The following is a 16520-nucleotide window of genomic DNA, read 5'->3' as shown; positions in this document are numbered from 1 at the left end:
CTGCAATGAGTGGTAGTTTTGTTTTCTCATTGACTATTCTAATTCCTTCCATTTATTTTTCTTCTTTTATTTCTATAACTAGCATTTCTAGAACAATATTGAATAATAGTGGTGATAATGGGCATCCTTGTTTCAGCCCTGATCTCACTGGGAAGGCTCCTATTGCCATTTTAGTTTATCCTCATTATAGATAATACTGGATGATGGTTTTAGATAATTACTTCTTATCATTTTAAGCATAGCTCCATTTCTTCCCATGCTTTCTACTGTCTCTAATGGGAATGAATGTTACATTTTGTCAAAAAGCTTTTTCTACATCTATTGAGATAATCATATGATTCCTATTGGCTTTGCTCCTGATATATTCAATTATGCTGATAGTTTTCTCAATACTGAAGTATCCCTGCATTCCTTGTATAAATACCACTTGATCATAATATATGATCCTTCTGATATATTACTGCAATCTCTTTTCATCAATATTTGTTATGGAAATTGGTCTGTTGTTTTGCTTTTTTCTCTTTTTGTGCTGTTCCAGGTTTGGGTATCAGCATCATCTTGGTGTCATAAAAGGAATTTGGTAGGGGTTCTGTTTTTGCCTCTTTTTTTTTTCTATACAGTTATATGGTATTGGGATTCTTTATTCTTTAAATATTTGGTGGAATTCATTTCTGAATCCATTTGGCCCAGGTGATTTTTTTCTTAGAGAATTCATTGATGGCTTGATCAATCTCTTTTTTCTAAGATAGGGCTATTTAAGTATTCTCTTTCCTTTTTGGCTAATCTGCGTAGCTTATATTGTTTAAAATATTCATCTATTTCATTTAGATTGTCAGATTTACTGGCATATAATTGGCCAAAATCAGTCCTAATTGCTTTATTTTCCTCTTTATTTGTGGTACATTCATTCTTTTCATTTTTGATAACAATAATTTGGTCTTTCTTTCTTTACTTTTAATCAAATTAACCAGCGGTTAATCTATAGTTTATTTTATTTTTCATAAAACTATCTCCTAGTTTTATTTATCCAATTCTGTTGTATGATTGAGTTCATTCCATTCATGTTTACAATTTTGATTACTAACTCCATATTTCTCTCTCTCTCTCTCTCTCTCTCTCTCTCTCTCTCTCTCTCTCTCTCTCTCTCTCTCTCTCTCTCTCTCTCTCCTCAAAGGTGTTTTGTTTATGACACCCGCCTTTCCCAATCCTTCCTACCTTTATTATTCCCCTCTTTCTCTTATTCCTATTCTCTCCTACTTCCCATTAGAAGAAAATAGATTTCTTTTCCCAACTGTTCATTTCCTCCTTGGGCCAATTCCAATGAGATTAAGATTCAAGCACCCCCCTTCCATTTTCCCTTCCAATGCAATTGTGTCTTTTATGTGAGATAATACACCCCATTCTCCCTCTTGCTCCCCACTTCTCCCAGTGCAATCTTCTATCTCACTTGTCTTTTTTAATATCAACCCAACTTACGCTGGGATGATCAACTTATACCCATACCCTCTGTCTCGTTTACTCCTTTTAACTGTCCTAATAGTAACAAAGTTATTAAGGGATATAAGCATTATCTTCACATGTAAGAATGTAAACATTTTAATCTTATTGAATCCATTATGTTTCCTTTCTCATGTTTTCCTTTTTATGCTATTCTTCAATGTTGTGTTTTAAAATCAAATTTTGTGTTTAGGTGAATCTTTCCATCAGGAATTCTTGACAGTTCCCTTCTTTCTTGAATATTCATTTTTTTTCCCTGGAGGGATTGTATTCAATTTTGGTCACTAGCTGATTCTTGTTTGTAATCCTAGTCCATTTGTCATCTGGAATATCATTTCCCAAACTCCTCTGATCCTTTAATATAGAAGCCGATAAACAGTGTGAAATTCTTATTATGGCTCTGTGATATTTGAATTGCTTTATTTCTAGCTACTTATAGTATTTGACCTGTGAGCCTTTGGAATTTGGGGTTATACTGTTCCTTGCAGTTTTCATTTTGGGATCTCTTTCAGGAGGTGATCAGTGAATTCTTCTAACTTTTATTTTACCTTCTGGTTCCAAGATATCAGTTTTCCTTCATAATTTCTTGAAAGAGCATGTTAAGCTTTGTTTTGATCATGGTTTTCAGATAATTCAATAAACCTTAAACTGTTTCTCCTCAAAGTATTGTCCAGATCAGTTGTATTTCCAATGATGCATTTCAAATTTTCTTCTATTTTTTGTTCTTGATTTTGTTTTCACTGTTTCATGGTGAATTATTATGGTAGAGTGGGAACTGATTGTCCAAAGCCTCAGATTTTTGTGCTGCTGTTTTCAGAGCTAATTCTGGGGTCCTATAATTTTTCAGTTCTTCTTAGGTAATATGATGTAAGGAGAGATTTCATCACTGTTCTTTTGACCCATGTTCTGGTCTGTGAGGAACCACAAGCTTGTGCTGGACTACATTCCACTCTCACTTCAAGGAGAAAGACTGTTCCTTCTAAGTTAACTTGAGCTGAAAAATTTGTTTTACTCCTTTTTGTTGGTTCTCAAACTTCAGAATTCATTTGGAGGTACTATTTAGAAGTTTTTTGGATGGAAATTTAGGAGAACTCAGGTGAGTTCCTGTTTTACTCCACCATCTTACCTTTCACCTGCCATATTTTTTATTATTGTTTATCTTCTTATTTAGCTTCAAATGTATTTCAGATGGGCCAAATCTCATGCTATTTATATCTGAGCTTCAAAGGAATAAAGATAAATCTTCAGATTTCATCCAAGTTTCAATTTGGGGGGATTAAAAGAAATACTTTATATAAGTGCTACATTATGACCAGTACTACATTAAGGATACTACTTTATGTACAGTTCTTTGACATGTCATTATTTTGATGATCTGCTTTAGAAATAAACTATTCCTAAGCATTCAAATGGGTGAAGATTATTTTGATTTTCCCTTAGTTTTCCTCTCCACCTCAAAAACTATATTTTTCTAAATCTTCATAATCAATCAAAGTTCTCACAAATACCCATGTTTCTCGAGTATATTTCTAAGATATATAGCAATAATTCATCAAGTTTTTTAAGTTGCCCATTTTAGATAAAGTTATAATTGACTATAATCATTCTCAAATCATTCTGCTATTTTAAATTATGTTAATATTTTAATTATCTTAGAGCCATTGCAGGATATTTATTATATCTATCAGTGATATAAATGCAGTTTTATTTTTCTATTGTTTTAGAGGATTACTTCAAAGTCATATTCTGAAAGAAAGTATCCTGGCCTTCAGTCATTAAAAAAAAAAATAGCCCCACATGTAAAATGTATTAGGTTTTCTTTTTTTTAAATCACATTTTTAACAAAGAAAAGTAACATTCTTCTAGCACATGAACAGTAACAATCAAAAACTGTTAAACATCTATGCATCTTATTTTTTCAAATCTGATGATACAGGAAACAAGGGCAACTATCCCATTTTCCATTAACTCCCATATGTGGAAACATCTTATCCCCAAGTGATCCTTTTGTGGTAGAAAAAAGATGAATGGAATATATCAGAATGAATCTCTTCAGGGTGGAAAGAATCTCCAAATAACCTCACTTATAAGATAACATACAATTCCCAAACAAATATTAGTTCCTACTTGCTATCCTCCCACTCTTAAGACAATAATTGTAATTTTAATGTTCTCAATATTACACCACATTTTATAGTTAAAAAAATATCCCCCTCTCATCACAACCCTATGGAATAGTTAGTCTCAGTGACTATTTCCCAGGTCTTCCAAATATCATAAATCCTACTTTACAGATAAGGGAACCAATGGTCACAGAGAAGGTATGGTGGAGTTAACGTTCACTTTGGAATCAGTGGTTTGTGTTTTGAAACCTGTTTACTCATTTCTAAAATAGAGGGCATGAATGAATTATTTCTGAAGTCTCTTCCAACTCTGGATCTTATGATCACAAAGTTTGATATCATTAGGGGTGAGTCATGATCCTAGGTTTTCTGATTCTAAGTTCTGTCATGATAGTACATAAAATAATCTATCAAAAACTGTACTAACATATGCACATATGTATGTACAGGCATATGAACACATATATGTATACATACATGCATGCATATATATGCTTATGTGTGTACGTTATGATACATATTATGTAATATATATACACACACATGCATACATATACAAACACAAATATATACATCAAAGGAAGAATGACTACTAAAGAAAATCTTCCAGGGAAAAAAAGTTTTAAAATAATATCTGCTGGAAGGTAAATAACTTAAACAATAATGACTATTTCAGGTATGTCAGATATTCAAATGTGTAAGTCAGATAAACAATAGAATGGATCAGATTTGAAAAGTTATGCTCCGTTTCCCAAGAAATGTTCATTTTATCCTCCTTGTCATTTTTATATCCAATTTGTCACCAAGTTCTATACCTTCCAAGTAACTCCAACTGGATAGTTAAATGGTACAGTAGATAAAGCACTGGCCCTGGAATCAGGAAGATCCGAGTTTAAGGCTAGTGTCTGATACTTACTAGCTGTGTGACTCTGGGCAAGTCACTTAATCTCTATTTACCTTCATTTCACCATCTGTAAAATGGGGGTAATAGCAGCAGGATTCTTGTGAGAATCAAATGAGATAAAAATTATAAATTAGTACAGTGTCTGATGTATAGTAAGCACTATGTCAATGCTAACTGTTATTGTTAGATAGTTGAATTGATCATCAGTCTATGAAATTATGAAATGGGGCAGGCATACCTGATTCTTTGGTTACTCAGGAGGAAAGACTATAATGGTCATGAGGAGTAATGCTGGGATCACACCACCACAGAGGGTATGGAGCAATTGATGCAGAAAGTACAAAGATAAGTGGCAAAGAGAGTAGTGAGTCAGAAGTCCTGCATAAGGGAAGCCAGGTGGTAAAGAAAGGCAGGCAGTATGAAAAGAGGATGAGTAGTAAAGGAGAGGCAGACAATCACTTTTGCAATCATGAATTAGAATTTGGAGCACTAGGCAGCATGGACCCAAGGGAGACAGAAAAGTGAGTAGAGGACAGGAGTTTGATATGTCATTTTACAGGGGTGTTTGGGAAACAGATCAACTCCTATCTGTGCCATCTTGTGCTTAGTTCTTTAACATATCCAAATAATCTGAGAGTTTCTAGTAAAAATTTACCTATTCATGTCATCTCAAAGTTATCAGCACTTTTTTTTTGTTCATCTTACTAAAGATATCTGTAACTTGTCTGAGATCTACATATCATAGGGCCAAAAGGCACTATCAGCAATGGTTTCCATGATTGAGGACATATTTCCTGGATGTGATTTTTTGATTAAAATGAGATGTAATTTTTAAAGTAATTTATAAGGCATGTTTTTTTATTTTTATTTTTGAAAGACTTTGTATGTATCTTCTAGGTTTGTCTTTTCAGTCTTAATTCCCATTAGTGACACTACGCACTAGCTATTTAAAAACTTACTATACTGAGTAGAAGGTATGGATAGTTTTAACACACTGGTATTTGATTGTTCTGCTCTGGTCCTGCCTCCATCACTCTATGCCTTTATTACATCAGACCTCTCACACCACAAATATTTTTTTTTTTTAAGCCAGTTTAAATAACACTCATTGATAATGACTTGAAGGAGCGGTTAGATGGGTAGTGTTAGGGAAACCTAAGGAATCAAATATCAAGTGGGAAGGAGTGGTCAACATTGTAAAAAGTTATTGGAAAGTCAATTAGAATAAGAACTGATAAATAGTTGTTCTGTATACCAGATAAGAGATCTGCATTAATCTTGATGAAGCAGTTTTGTTTCAAAATAAGTCTCAAAAGGCAGACTGCAAAGAATTGAGAAGTTGAGTGGGAATACGTGAGGCAACTAGCATACAAGACCCTTTCTAAGAATTTGATTGTAAAATATAAAGATGTAGGACAATATCTTGAAGGAATGGCAGAATTAAGAACATTTTTAATAACCATGAGAAAGATACAAATATGCTTTTAAACAGCAGTGAGAGTCAGAAGAGAAGAAATAACTGAAGCCAAGGGAGAGGAATGAAACGATGATAAAGAAAAGCTCGTTGAGGAGATGGAAGGGCATAGGATCAAAGACACAAATATAGAGTTTTGCTTAGCAAGATGTATGACCTTTTCACAGAAATTGGAGCAAGGTCATGGAGAATAAGGAATAATATAGAAGGATTCTGAATTGTACAGTACAGGAGAAGGTGGATAATCTCTGTTTTCTTAGTAAAGTAGCATATGATTCCAAGACACTTGAAGACAGATAAACACAGTACACTTAAGGGCTACTAGCACAGTTTCACTCTTGATTTGGTCAAACAGGAAAGACACTAACAGCGGGTTAATAATCTTACTTTTTTCTAGTCTAGTTTTCTCAGTAGAGGATTGCTAATAACCGGAGCATGACATTCCCTACAACATTCCCTAATCACCCCTCTCACAGAGGCTGACAAAATGGGGGGCAACTATCCTTATGTCTCCATGGGGTAAATTGAAACAGGCACAGCTTGTGCTTCTCCTAAATTCCTTCAAAGCTCAATGGGAGTCAGTTGAGGCAAACACAGATTCCCACCAAGCCTTCATGGGGGCCAATCAAGGCATACATAACATTACATCTTGTGCACTCAATACTAAGTTTCCCCCCAAGCCTCAATGGGGGCCAGTTGAGGCATAAAAGCATTTATGCATTCAGCCCTAAGGGTTCCCCATTCACTGTCTAGTGACCACCTGTTTTATAGACCAATAGATAAAGAAGGCATATTGGCAGCAATAGCCTTACAAGTTTATATCACCGTATCACTGTATCTCACTGCACAGCTCCAGGGGATGTTTATATTCTTTATCATTATATAACACCGCACAAGCATGGTGGAAATGTTTTGAACCATAACTGTGGAAACTCATATCTAGTATCTGGGAACTAGAGATTGTTATGGCTATGGATCATGGGAAACTGAACTCTGAGAAATAATAACAAAAATTCACACGCTAAAATCCTCCTTACTTATAGTGCTATTGGGATCTTCTGCTGAAAGAGATTGAGAAAGAGGGTGGAACTAAGATGGTGTGGTAGAAGTAGGGACTTGCTTGGGCAGTCACCCCAAACCCCTCAAAATACCTGTAAAAATAACTCTAAACAAATTCTAAAGCAGAAGTCACAAGATGGCAGATTGAAACAGATTTCCAGCCCAGGATAATCTGAAAGGCCAAGAGGAAGGGTCTATTGTACCAGCTTCGGAGTGGAGCACAGCCCAGCATAGGCAGGGACAGACAGGACTGGAGTAGGCCTCAGGGAGCTGATTCACTGGCAGCTATGGTGGTTTCCAGACTTCTCAACAAACGCCAAAGATAACTTCAAAGGTCATTGGGAAAGTTCTCTTACCTGGGTGAGAGAGGAACATGATCCAACCCTGACCCCAGCCCCAGGACAGCAGCAGACACCGTCTCAGATGCAGCTGCTTCTGCAGCTCTGTGCCTACAGATGGTGGAGGTCTTGAGCAGCTGATCTGGGTCACAGTCCTGGGGTGAGGAGGAGCTCTGGCTTGGTGGAGCTAGCAGTAGCTGTGGAGAGGGAATCCTACTCACAATTCCAGGGCAGAAAAGAGTGCTTGTGGTGGCTCACAGAGCAGAGTACAATCCAGGAGAGGAGTAAACACTTCTCCTTTGATCATACCATTTTGGAGGAACTGAGAATTTACAAGTCTCTAGAGGTATCTCTGAAAACAGCTGCACAAAATCCCTCTCTAAGTATATCATGTGCAAAGAATGATAATTAATTTCTTCTTGGTCTATTTTAATTCCTTCAATTTCTTTTTCTTCTCTTATTGCTAAAGCTAACATTTCTATTACCATACTGAATAACAGTAGTGATAATAGACATCCTTGTTTCACCCTTGATCTTATTGGAAATGCATCTAGCTCATCTCTTTTTGCATATAATGCTTGCTGATGGTTTTAGATAAATACTACTCATTATTTGAAGGAAAGCTCCATTTAGCCCTGTGTTCTTCTGTGTTTTCAATAGTAATGGGTGCTATATTTTGTCAAAAGCTTTTTCTTCTTCTATTGAGATAAGCATATGGTTTGTGTTACTTTTGTTGTCGATATGATCAATAATGTTGATAGTTTGCCTAATATTGAACCAACCTTGCATTCCTGGTATAAATCCTACCTGATCACAAAGTATTATTCTTGTGATAAACTGCTATATTCTTTTTGCTAATATCTTGTTTAAAATTTTTGCATCTATATTCATTAGAGAAATAGGTCTATAATTTTCTTTCTCTATTTTGGTTCTTCTTGATTTAGGTATCAGGTATATTTGCATCATAAAAAGAATTTGGTAGGAAGCCTTCATCAATTTTTTTTAAACAGTCCATATGGTATTGGAAATAACTGTTTTATAAATGTTTGATAGAAATCACTTGTAAATCCATTCAGCCCTGGAGATTTTTTTCCCATGGAGTTCATTGATGCCTTATTCAATGTCTTTTTCTGAGATGGGACTATTTAAGTATTCAACTTCCTCTTCTTTTCATATGGGAAATTTATATTTTTTTAAAAATATTCATCTATCTCACTTAGATTGTCAAATTTATGGGCATACAGTTGGGCAATGCAATTTCTAATTATTGTTTTAATTTCCTCCTTGTAGGAGGTGAGTTGACCCTTTTCACTTTTGATACTGGTAATTTGGTTTTCTTCTTTCTTTTTTTTAATGAAATTGAACAAAAGTTGATCAATTTTATCGTTTCTTTTTTCATAAAACCCACCCAGTTTTATTTATTAATTCAATTATTTTCTTAATTTCAATTTTATTAATCTCTCCTTTGGTTTTCAGTATTTCTAATTTGGTATTCACTTGGGGGTTTTCAATTTATTCTTTTTGTAGCTTCTTTAGCTGCATGTCCAATTCACTGACCTCCTCTTTCTCTATTTTATTCATGTAGGCATTCAATGATATAAAACTTCCCATAAGAATTGCTTTTGCAGCATTCCATAAGTTTTTATAGGTTGTCTCATTATTGTCATTCTCTTGAATGAAGTAGACCAACAATTCTTAGGTTTTCTCTCCTGGACCTATTGTTCAACTCAGATGTTTTTCCAATGAGATATTTGATATTTTCTTTTATTTTTTTCATTCTTTAGATTCTGTTTCACTGATTCCTGATGTCTCATAGAGTCATTCGCTTCTACTTGCCCAATTTTAATGTTTAATAGATTGTTTTCTTCAGTTACTTTTTGTGTCTCCTTTTCCATTTCTCCAATTTTCCACTTAGGTTTTGTAGCTCTTTATCCATTTATCCAATTTTCTTTTTAAATTCTTATGTGAATTTTTTTTTTATTTTTAAAGTGGATCTCTGCTTCTGGGGCACAGGGGGCTCTGTCCCACAGTTCTTGTGCTTAGAACTTGAGGCTTTGTATATTGTGACCTCTGGTTCTTTCAGCTAGAATGCTGCAGTTTACCTGGTGCTGAGTTGGCTTAAGTGCCAAAGCAGAGGCCAGGTGAAGTCTTTCTGAGTTTCCCCAGAGTCACCCTGGAGCTTACTGTGTGAGGCTTGGGGGAGGGGTTGTCTGGTCACAGGAGGTCTCCTCTCCTGAGTTAGAGCACAGGCAGGCTCAGTGGTTGGTGAGCCCCATTCTGAGCTAGTGCCTTCCTGATTCCCCTGGCTATGCTAAGGCATGTTTAAAATGGAGCAAATGGAAGTTAATGATTTTATGAGAAATCAAGAAATTATTAAAAAAAAAACAAAATAATGAAAAAATAGAACACAATGTGAAATATTTCATTGGAAAAAACAAGTGACTGGGAAAATAGATCCAGGGAGACAATTTACTACTATTGGCCTACCTGAAATCCATGATAAAAAAAAAAAGCCTAGACTTCATCTTCCAAGAAATTATCAAGGACAATTGTCCTGATATTCTAGAACCGGAGTTAAAATAGAAACGGAAAGAATCAACCAATCATCTCCCGAAAGAGATCCCCAAAGAAAAACTCCCAGGAATATTGCAGCTAAATTCTAGAGTTCCCAAGTCAAGAAGAAAATATAATAAGTAGCCAGAAAGAAACAATTCAAGTATTAGGGAAACACAATCAGGATAACACAGTATTTAGCAGCTTCTACACTAAGTGACTGGAGGTCTTAGAATATGATATTCCAGAGGTCAAAGGAGCTAGGATTAAAACCAACAATCAACTACCCAGTAAAACTGAGTATAATACTTAAAGGAAAAAGTGGAATTTCAGTGAAATATAGGGCTTCCAAACATTCTGTAATAGTAATTTAAATGGAAAGATCTTTCTCATTAATTAATAAACCCATATGATCTGCTTAAATCACCTGGAAGCCTGAGTCACATGTGGTAGGAAGGGCTTGCTGAAGAGGCAGAATAGGAAAGGTGGAGAATCTGGAGGAAGTGAGTGAGCATGGTCAGGTCAGAAGGATAGAGCACAGGCCAACTGACATGATGTGACAGTTGATAGTGAGAATGACCTGGGTGAGGGAGGGGAGAGTTGAGAATGGCTTTGCCTTCTGTTGCAATCATGATTTTGGTCCCCATGATGAATTTTGCTTACTGGTTCTGGAATTTAACTAAATGTTTTTCTTCTGCCTTCTATAGAGAGAGTCTTTTATACTTGAAAATTGAGAACTACACTGGCATATTCATAGTCACTACCAGTGTTGTGAATATTGCCTTGATAATACACATTCTTGTTGAAAAGACCAGAGCTGAATAGAAAATTTGACTTTCAAATAAAAGAATCAAGAAAATCATGAAAAGGTAAACAGGAAAGAAAAGCCATAGGGGACTCATTAAAGTTGAACTGTTTACATTCCTACATGAAAAGATGATATTTGTAACTCATGAGAGCTTTCTGAGTATTAGTTAGAGGCAATATGTATGTGTTTATGTGTGTGTATGTATGTGTATATTACATTTGTGTGAGGATAGATAGATAGACAGACAGACAGACAGACAGATAGATAGATAGATAGATAGATAGATAGATAGATGTAGATATATAGATAAGTACCCTATAAGGTAATTTGAAGAAAGAGAGATGAATAATACTGGGGGTGGGGGAGATGAACTAGGGAAACTTCCATGGAAGTGTTTACATGTATACACACATTCATATACCCACATACATAAATATGTACATATTATATATACATGTATATATTATTTTTATGTACATACATAGACACACATTATATGTATATATACCTATCTACACACATGCATACAATGCCATGCACACAGTAGTTGCCTACTAAATATTTGTTGTATGGAATAACAACCCTTAGTAAGACAGGAAAAATGATTACATCACCTTTCAAATGCCTACTCAGTCTTACAATTAGGTGATTTCTTGAATCACATCTATTAATTATTTAAACTTCAATATCATTACCATCAAAAATTTATTGAGTTTCTACATGTTAAGGCTCAACACAATGCATGGATAATGAGATTCTTGAACAGAGTATAAGCACTTTTTTTTTTTTACAGACTACTAAAGTAACTCAGGAAACTTTATTTTAAAAAAATAATAGCACTGAACATCTGAATCATAAACATATGTGTGAAGTAAATAATAATGGGGTAAGTCATAAAACATGATGAATCACTTTTTAAATGAGTAGGAGTCTGTTAATAGTAGTGAAGCAGAAAGTCTGAATCAGAAGATATGATGATAAATGTGAAATATGGTATTCTCCTCTGAAATATCCCACACAGATTCTAGAATATGAGAAAATGCATTAATATTCCATTGTATTACTGAATAACAATTTTCTACCCACTCAATAATAAGTGAATGCAGGGATTTTACTGATTTGTCCAAGAGCTTATTTTGAAATCATATATCTGTATCATCAAAAGAATATTATTTATACTTCTATAGTGTTTTTAAGGAGACTGTTTGGCTGTAAGAAATCAGAACAGAGACATCAAGAGGGAGATTTAGTCATTTTTTCTTTTTTAATAACATAATTTAAAAAGAATCTCTTAGCTGATATTAATGTCAGTTGCAAAGCTTTATTCATGAACACCATACATAATTTCAGCTTGTGTGTAACTTAGCAACATGGCTACTTAAAGGTTTTTTAGCACAATCTGCTTTTAAACTGTTGATTTTCTTCTAATTACAGTGAGTGGACCAAGAATTTCCTTTGTACACTTCTAATATACAATTGCCAGTCAAGAATTCAAAATCTTCAAATATGTAGCCTCCTCAAATGTTTCCACTTCATATTCTCTTACAGCCTAACTTGGTACTCCACCAATAAAATCTGTTTGCCATGCCCCATGAATTTAACTATTACCTAGTTTTAGTCATGATAGTCTTTCACCTCTCTTCTCTGTTAACTTATGCGTTTACTAATCAACCACAATGAAATGTAATAATTCTTATGCCCTTCTTCATAGTTGTAATCATATATTATATGTCTGTATTACATTTAATTTTTGCATTTGATATTCCCTGTATATTATCAGGTTTGAGAATGCTTATGAATATTTAATTACCTCACTGAACTACTTCAAGATAGGCCTAGATATTTTGCTCTGAAATTTGTTTATCAACACACAGTAGACACTCAAAATATAACAACTAAACCCCCACTTTGTTTCCTGGTTCTAATAGCTTTATTTATTCACCTAAGGCATATTAGAGCAAATACATCCCCAAATTAATACATATAATGGGGCTATACTAGCATTTTTACTTCATTCAAGAAAACCCCTATTTCCTTATTTTAGAACATAAAAAAATCAAAACACTTGAACCACGTAGATCTCATGAAGAACTGATTATATAACTTCTACATCCTATACAATGTTCAGCATGTATATATTAAGCTGTCACAAAGTATTTGTTTAATGAGTTAAAGCATCAGTTAATACAAAAACCTATTATAGTAGAAAGATTGCCCCATCTGACATCAGAAGACTTTTCTGTTCTTCCTCAGATTCCTCTGTTGGATTGTATCGTTGTCCCATTCCCCTTTGTAAGGGTGTCCTCAGACGATGTTCTGGACTCTTCTGCGTCTACACTTTCTATCTTCATAATCTCACAAACTCCTATGGGTTCTATATCTATCCCTCATTGCTCTCTTTCACTCTAGTAACATATCCAAAGTACCATAGGTCAGCACAAAACTTGATGACCATGACTTGAGGGGATGACTACACAAATTGGTGTACATGAATCCAAAAGGAATGCAATATTACCATATTATAATAAATCACAAATATAATTAATGTGGAGATTTATATGAACTAACACAAAGTGAAGTAAGCAGAGCAAAGAGAACAATATACACAATGGCTAAAGTGATATAAATTTAAATAACACCAACCACCAAAAAATGAAAACAAATGTTGCAAAATTACAAAGAGCAAGCTTGACCCCAAAGAGGAGATGTAAGAAATCTCCATACTACTTTGCAAAAGTAAGTATTGAACATTGCACATAATGTCAGCTTTTCCCCCCCATGTCAGGAAGAATAGAATTCAAATAGAGCCTCAGAGACTTACTAGTTGTGTGACCCTAGGCAAATAATTTGATGTCTGGCTGCCTCAGTTTCTTTACCTATAAAATGTGGATAATAACACTTAACTCCCAGGACTTCTATAAGAATACAGTTAAATTATATTTGTAAAGTAATTTCTAAAATTTAAAGTGCTATGCAATTACTATTACTATTATTGCTATTGATGTTATTTTATCTTTGCATCCCCAGTTTCTTGTCTGATACTTTGTATATGGTAAATACTCAATAAATTCTTGTTGCATCTAATAGAACTCTGGGATATAAGGGCAGGTATTATTAACCTCATTTTATGGATAGGAAACAGCCAGTTAAGTAAAAATTAATACAAGTTCCAGACCAGAAGAAAGGTCTCCTAATTCACCCTTCTGAGATTTTTCCAGTACAGTATATAATTTTCCCTTCTCCTCTGATACAGAGCTAGGAAACTTTAAAAGTCTTCTTTGATCTGATGTATTAGATATCCATTTAAGCCAATGCATATATTTTCCAGAAATACACGAGAATAAATTTTACTTAGTATGTCAAACTATTAGTATTTACTTAGAAGTTTGTCCTATTAATCATTCTTCAAATCACACATCAATGGCCTAAGTACCTTGATACCAAAAACATTTGATCCTCTCTCTCCTTCAAATGCTTCTCATTTGAAATGTTAAACAAAAGGATGATGATACTGTTCATGTGAATACCAATCTTCCTTAACGTTAGTGCTTTCCCTTCACCAATTACATCCAGTTTAACCCGTGTATGACTTGTTTGTGCATAGTGACTTGCATGTTGTCTCCTCCTCTATATTGTGAGTTTCTTGAGAGCCTAACTTCTAACTTATTTGTTGTCTGAACATGGGAAACAAATGTTGGGAATTTGTCCATAGGATGAAAAGGAGAGCAAATAAATATTTGGGACAGTCTCTTCATTAAGGGCAATAAAAAAGAAATTAAAACAAACTAAGAAATCAAAACAAAACCAAATTAATTTGGTATTTCCAACAGTTACTAGATAGTGACAACAAATTGTGCAGATATCATGCAATACAGCTGAGAAAATATATCAACTAAAATTAAAATCTACCATTCTAGATCCAATTTAGCTGTGCAGCACTGACATAATCTTCAACATAATGATAATTTTGGAAAATGCTGGAGGCTGTCCTATAATTAATAGTAACTGTGAGAAAAATCTGAGATTCATACCATGATGCAAAAATTGTGACAGTATTTATGTAGGTGCCTAACTAAGAGGGTGGCCTCAAAGGCATCATCCAGGCTGAAGGAATTCTAAATTACTCATTTGTGGATAGAGGTTATAGCTGTCTTGATATTTTACACACAACTATCTTCAGCATAAAGTTAGTGCTGTTTTATATTGCATTCAATTTATTTTGTTTTAATATTTTCATAGAAGGAAAAAACATTAAATTATGAAGTAAAGAACTGCAACTACTAATAAAAACAAATTTGCATTTTCTGAGCCTATCTAGAGATAAGGAATTAAAAATGCCAAGTCCCTCTCTTTTTTCCATCATGATTTCCAAATAAAAGTTTACTTATTCCAGAGAAATAAGATTCACTGTTTTAAAGATTTTCAGTGTATTTCTTCAATACTATAAGGACTAAGCATGTCAACTGACAAAATAATATTTTTGTTTACTGCAATTTTTTCCTAACTGTACAAACTCAATGTGAATACAAATAATTACAAACAACCACTATAATTTACATCAAAATAAAAGAAAAAACATACTGCGATTGCTATTTTTTTGTGTCTTATGAACGTAAAAAAAATCCATTGGTCAATTGACAGAGCTTGGTCCTTTGCAGTATTCTTTTTTTTCCTTTTTTTTTTCTTTTTAATGTTCTAGAATCACTACCATAAAACTTAGATTTTTTTCCCCCCTGGCTACCCCCCACAACCCCCCTCCCTCCCCAAGACAGCATACAATTTTATATAGGATCTACACATACTTTCCTATTGAATACATTTTCACTATAGTCAGGCTGTGTAGACGAACTAAAAGAAATGGAAGAAATCATATAACAAATCAAAATATAATACACACACAAATGATCCTTTCGCAGTATTCTTAAATCATGATTTTTTTATTAAACATTTTTGGTAATTAAATAGCAAAGAAATTCAGCCATGGAATAAGGTATCATAACATTTCCTGTACTTTTTGAAAAACATGATCTGATATACATTGTAAAGACTTATTCAAAAGAGCAAGATGACAGATTATACAATACAAATCCATTTGAATTTTTTTATTATTCCACTAATTTTCTTAATCAACATACCATAATTCCATGCATTAGAAGTTACTTATATGTCATTTCTATGTTTTTTCCCTGTAGTTCAATTTTCAAAAAGTATTTTGTACACATAAACTTTCCCCCCAAAATTAACCTGTTCTTACTGTATGGGGAATGTAAAGACACAATGTATAGTGATAGGGAGTTTGAGCAGAAAACTAGAAGATGTTGAATGATAACCTCTATTCCATATATATTTCTTGTCATCTAATCTTGTGTCTTGCAAAAGATTAGCGTTCACTTCATGAATAAAAGACTTTAATTTGATCGTGATTACTCAAAACAATAAAGCAATTTTCCCTTTTATGGCAACAGTTTTCAGGAAGGGGTTCTGGACCTAGGATTTCATTGGTCAAGGGAACTCCAGTTAAGGAAACTTCTAGAAACGTAGAATTCAACTTAGAGTCATTTTAGAGGTTTTTGGGGGGGCACTAATTATTTGCCCAGTTTCACAAGAGCCAGTATTTATCAAAGACAGCACCTGAACCCGTCTCCTTAATTTTGCATACTGTAGGAGTGTCTGACATATATTAGGGACTTAAAAATGTCTATTGATTTATTGAGTGTTGCCACATCTCTATCTACTAGGTTCCATTACTTCTTTATGGCAGCAT

The 16520-nt window shown here is 34.1% G+C and overlaps 1 protein-coding gene across 3 annotated transcripts in view; it reads right to left on the bottom strand.

The window, feature by feature from the left end:
* The window catches only part of GALNT13 (polypeptide N-acetylgalactosaminyltransferase 13), an 800956-nt gene that overhangs the window by 568106 nt on the left and 216330 nt on the right, over positions 1-16520 (bottom strand). Inside the window, exon 1 of one of the 3 annotated variants that reach the window (XM_072612003.1) lies at positions 10376-10840. The exons of the other annotated variants lie outside the window; for them this stretch is intronic. The gene's annotated coding sequence lies outside the window, so the exon portion shown is untranslated. Of the gene's footprint in view, positions 1-10375; positions 10841-16520 lie in introns of those variants that run through there. 3 annotated transcript variants of the gene reach the window in all.

This window comes from Notamacropus eugenii, chromosome 5 (assembly GCF_028372415.1).
Source record: "Notamacropus eugenii isolate mMacEug1 chromosome 5, mMacEug1.pri_v2, whole genome shotgun sequence".
NCBI classification, from domain to species: Eukaryota; Metazoa; Chordata; class Mammalia; order Diprotodontia; family Macropodidae; genus Notamacropus; species Notamacropus eugenii.
The sequence above is the reverse complement of the archived record's forward strand: the minus strand, read 5'-3'. Positions and strand labels throughout refer to the sequence as shown.